At 35.6% G+C, this 5,666-nt stretch overlaps 1 pseudogene; it reads left to right on the forward strand.

Moving 5' to 3' along the window:
* Positions 1-831: 831 nt before the first annotated feature.
* On the forward strand, positions 832-2,463 carry LOC135222396 (uncharacterized; annotated as a pseudogene).
* Positions 2,464-5,666: the final 3,203 nt, after the last annotated feature.

Here is a 5,666-nt window from a genome sequence, read left to right on the forward strand (position 1 = left end):
AAGGAATGGCAATCATATGTACAACATTCCCTTGGGATTTCGACATTATGTAGGATCATTGAGATTAAAACAAATACTATTGATAAGGGAGATAGAGATGACAGATGGACTTTTGATAATACTTTCTCAAAAATTAACTCCTTTCCCTAATCTTGTGACGCTTCTCTCAAGGGAGGCTCCTTCTCTTCCATCCAAGTCAAGTTCCGCTCTCAGTTTGAAGAGTTTCTATCGTTTCCAGAGGCCGTGTAATAGTGTTTTTCCCAAATATCTAACAAACCGGCTTATGAATTTCCATGAAACTACATCAATGAATGTTTCAAACATTGGCCTAATTTTTGGTGGTACAATGAATTAACAGATGTGCTTAATTAAGCCGTTTACTTTTAGAAAAAGAGGAACTTCTTCCCCTCCTTCAAAGCGTTTCGAAGAAGTGGTACTTAATCACCCTTCTTCGGTGTTTACACCTATGGCTACCCTAGTACTCCCCCCCTTCCTTCTTGCCTTCTTTCCTTCATTCCCATTGTTATTAGGCTACCGAGTAAATCCCTGTTGGAAAGACTGTGTACTGCACATATAAAATGAGCCGGAAGAGCAATAAAATGTTTTATGGTGGTAGACAATGATTAGATGGTTAACACAAATTATCGAACATAATAGAAGAGGTTTAAAACAGGGGTGTGGAATCGCACTGAGAGATATTCTACTCGGACTCCTACCAATTTTAGATTTGCGACTAAAAAAAATAAAATAAAATAAAATAAAATAAAATAAAATAAAATAAAACATTAGTAGAAATAGAAAACAATTTTTTTACTTTAGAGAGTTTTATATTTGGAATGATGTTATTGGGGCAAGACTGGAGCAGGATTCAGAAATAATTTCACCGACTTCGACTCCTACCTCAGAGCCCTTTTAGTACATCCAAGGTAATCATCGGCAGCAGTTGTAGTAGTAGCTCTGAACTATTTCATATAGATTCGACTTTAGTCATGGCAAATATGTTGCTTTGTCCTCGCCATTGCAAAACTACAATTGCGCTGAAAACTCTTCACCATTTACAACAGAGAGAAAGAAAGAAACCGCCTGAAAATTAGTATAAATCGGTAAGAAAAGTATGACTTTAATAAGTACGTGATATATTGCAATAACTGCTAGCCATATATATATATATATATATATCTATATCTATATATATTATATAATATATATATATATAGAATAATATATATATATATATAATATATATATATATATATATATATATATATATATATATATATTATATATTATATAATAATTATATGATTATTTAAATAATTATATATATAATTGTTTTATTTATTTTTTTTTTCCCTAAAGGCCATGTGAACGAGTTGCTGATGCTATGGGGATGACTCCGAACGCTGTCCGAGTGTTGGTGAGCCGTGGAAACAATCCTCATCCACCTGAAACACCACCTGCATCATCAAATACGTCGCCACTGGTCTTTGACAACTTCACCGTTGGTTCCATTAGGAGACATGTGCACAGCATGTTTGCTGCTAAGCGATTTTTCACTATTGCCACTTTAGCGGAAGAACTTAAAATGCTAAATATCATTCCTGAAGAAACATCTGAGAGGGCAGTATGGCGAATCCTCCATAACGTGGGTTTCCAGTACAAAACATCCCAGCGGAAAATGTACCTAAGGAAAGAAACTTTGGACGTCATTTGCCGCCGAGTTGAAGCTCTACAATCCCTCCAGCAACATCGTGATGAAGGAAGAGAAGTAGTGTATGTCGATGAGACGTGGTTTTGGTCTTACTAGAGAAATGCAAACATAGCAAGGAGTGGGTGGACACCTCTCAATCTGTCACCAGTGCCACCTACAGCCGGCAGGTGCCACCAGGAGAAGGAGAGAGGTTTGTGGTGGTAGCAGGTGGTACAGCTAAAGGTTTTATAGAAAATTCATTTTTATGCTTCCCTGCGAAAAATAAAACCGGCGACTACCATGGAGAAATGAATTCAGAGATATTTATTCGGTGGCTAACATCACAGCTCCTGCCGTCGCTTGAGGATCCTTCGGTGCTGGTGCTAGACAACGCCCCATACCATAGCCAATTGACAGGAGATAGCCGATGCCCAACAACAGCTACAAAAAAGGACGATTTGGTTAACTGGCTCAGGTCTCGAAAAATACAGTATCCAGCTCACGCAACACGCCCTGAGCTTCTAAAGGTATGCAGGGGCAACCGGCCGAAACCAGTTTACATTGTGGATAATATAATCCGTGAATGGGGCAATGAAGTGGTTCGCTTGCCCCCTGAGCTCAACGCCATCGAGCAGGTGTGGGGCTGTATGAAACGACAGGTGCGCTCCTCGTTGCAGCGGTTTACCCGTGCTGATCTCTTTGCCAGGCTTGAAAAGGCCAGGCTTGCTGTAACAGGGGAGACGTGGGCTGGCGCTGTCAGGAGATCAAGATAATTTGAAGATGATTACTGGCTTTCAGATAATATTCAAGACAGTATAGATCCGGTCATCATCAGCATTGATAGTGACGAGGAAAACGATCTTTTCCTTGAGAGTGATGATGATTAAAATGTATATGTGTCCATTTCTTGTTTTTTTTTTCATCCCTCATATGTCTATGCTTTCCAGCAATTGGTGATAACTTTATTTTGGAAAAGCAAAGCTAATGAATACTTTGATACGAGTATATCAGCTTGGCATGTAGACAATGTCAATGGATTTCTCAAAGTAAAGTTGATTGGTTCATTAATTGAAGTCTGGTATAATTCCAGTGACAAAGCCGCAATGATATTTGTCACATACCTTATAAGTAACAAAAATAGGTACTGGTACTTATAACGTAGGTTGAAATATAATAAATCTTATGTATGTATGAACACACACACACACACACACACACACACACACACACATATATATATATATATATATTATATATATGATTTCAAAATTTATCAAATGGCCGATGTCAATGCCCTTATATGAAACATCTTTTAGAAGTCTACCTTCTAAGGAATTCAAGCTACTCTCTCTGGTGAAATTGATATGATAAATTATATCAAACAATGCTCTCTGTCATTTTCTTCCTGGCAATTGATGTATCGAGTAATCTGTGTTGTATGGAAGAATGAGTCCTACGGCTTAACCTAAAGAAAACTATATTTCTGTTGCTTTACCAACAGTCGCTTGAAGTGCGAAGTGTAGGGTTAGCATGGCTTTTTTCGTCTCCTGTCATAAGTCTCATTTTTGATCTTCAATGTAAGTGAGTGGGTAAGATATAAAAGGTTGGTCTTGTGTTTAGGTAAAGTCTAAAGTCACGAATCACATTACCAGGTATGCTGAACTTTTACTGACAAAGAATTTCGTATTGCTTGGGGTAAGTCATATGACAATTATCTATGGAGTTAAACAGGCGTTTAACAATTCGGGGGATGGGAGGTACAGGGGAAGAAAGTTATACCAACGTCACTGAGGGACGTCATCACTTTTGCGAAAGTGTGGGTGGCGAAGACTGGCTTTAGCCTCATTTTCTTAAGTAAAAAAGTTAATGAAACGTAATTGGCAATGCACAGTATTTCCCAAAATTAAGCCATTGTATGAAGCGCTCCCTGCTTTGATATCATAGAAATCCATCAGTTATTTTAGGAGTTATTTAAAAAAAAAAACTATTACACGGCCTCTGGAAACGTTTATAGGTTGTTACCTTTCAGCATTCAGTTCAGTTAGTCTTCCTTCTAATCAACCCGCGTCTTTATTTAGTGAAATATTTTGTCACGCATGTGGTGAAAGTCATAAGGTCAAAATCAAAATTGAAATTATATAAAAGCTGTTAAGCTTTTAACGGTTGTTCATAACGAAAATTGTTTAATTACGATGGGGATAATTCAACCACGATTCGTAAAGGAATGGTATGATTTTCTATAGTTTACCTTAAGTTAGAGAAAATGGCTTATTGTTTCCCACAAATTTCAGAACGGTCATATTCACACCTGCTTAGTTTTGTGTTTGTGTTCTTTCGAGAGCGAATTAAAACGAAGATATTGAGTGTATCGTTAACTGAATTGTTAGTATTGTAGCGTTAGTATAGCGAGTCCTATGTCGGAACAAGAGAGATACCAAAACTAAATTTACAAAATACGATAAAGAAATTCGCGCTGCCCTAAACTACTTTGGATTTAGCGAGACGAATCACAATCTGTAGGTTTTGTGGCATTTAAGATAAGTAGTGACTATATAGGTTGAATAGCATATTTCTCCTCCTGATCCTTCTGCTTTACCTGAAAATCGTTTTTTTTTCTATCGTACAGGGATTTTTTATACCAAAATTAGTCATATATATATATATATATATATATATATATATATATATATATATATATATATATATTTATAATATATATATATATATATATATAATATATATATATATATATATATATATATATATAATATATATATTTATGTATATGTGTGTGTGTAATTTTATTAGTATAATTATGTGAGAAGGTTTACGTAGGCCGTTTCACAGCCGCAGCCAATCCTGGGAGTCTCGGATCTTATATTAAGTCTTTTAACATTTGGCTTTTACGTATTTTTCTTGTAATTTTCTCATACCCTCTTCAGTAACCCTATACCCTCAATATATACCACACACAGTTCTTTTGCCTTAATCTTAGAGTTTTTATCTTATTCTCTCCATTTCAAACCATTTTTACCTATGCACGTTACCTTTCATGCTTGCATGCCCTTTTCAGCATAATTTCTTCCTCCCTCTCCTGATCCACTTGTGAAACTCTACATAATTCTCCAGTTTCTAAGAAAGATATAACTACACAGGAGGCGCATCGGCATTGCCAGCACTTCCTACAATCACTGAGCCACTCTGTTAATCTTTGCACTTAACTCTCACTCTTCTAGGATAGTCAGTTTCCAGATATGGCAAGAATCCCCATTTGCATGACAGTTACTCTTTTGCAGATCGTCAGAGTAGAAAGAGTTACCATTCTATCTGGATGATAGAATGCACAATCTCAGGGAAATTTAATTTATTGCTATTAGAGTGTGGTTCGTTAGATTCCAGGATTACTAATAATTCTAGAGATTGTTGTATTATGTATGACCTGGTATGAGAGATGATAGGCTTAGGCTTGGGGGAGTAAGGGACTTACAAAAACAAATTGGGCTTTCTGTTATTCTGGTCTTTTACTTCGATTTAACTTTATTCATATTATATTTTCTTACCATTATTTGGAAACTATTTTGATATTGTTTTCGTCATGAAAGTTTTTATTCTCATGTATATATCTCATATTTTTTATTTTACATTTTTTTATACTAAGATAAACAGACTTACTTAAAAGAAGGAAGAGGGACAGAAATACTAAAATCCTGATAATAATAATAAGACGAAGCTAAATTTCAGACATGCATAAGTAACTAAGAGACAAAAGGAGTTTCAAATTGCAAAATTCAGCAGTGAATAGCATTATGCCAAACCTGTTAAGGAGCTGTAGTATATTTTCTCTTGTTCGTAAGATTCGTTAGCAAAAATAAAAATAATGAACCAAACAAAAACTTCTTTCAGTTTTCTTCTGAAAATTGAAAAAGAAACCAACAAAATCACTGTGTAACTTGTTTAATTCTAAGTATTTACATTT

This window comes from Macrobrachium nipponense, chromosome 3 (assembly GCF_015104395.2).
Source record: "Macrobrachium nipponense isolate FS-2020 chromosome 3, ASM1510439v2, whole genome shotgun sequence".
Taxonomy (NCBI): Eukaryota; Metazoa; Arthropoda; class Malacostraca; order Decapoda; family Palaemonidae; genus Macrobrachium; species Macrobrachium nipponense.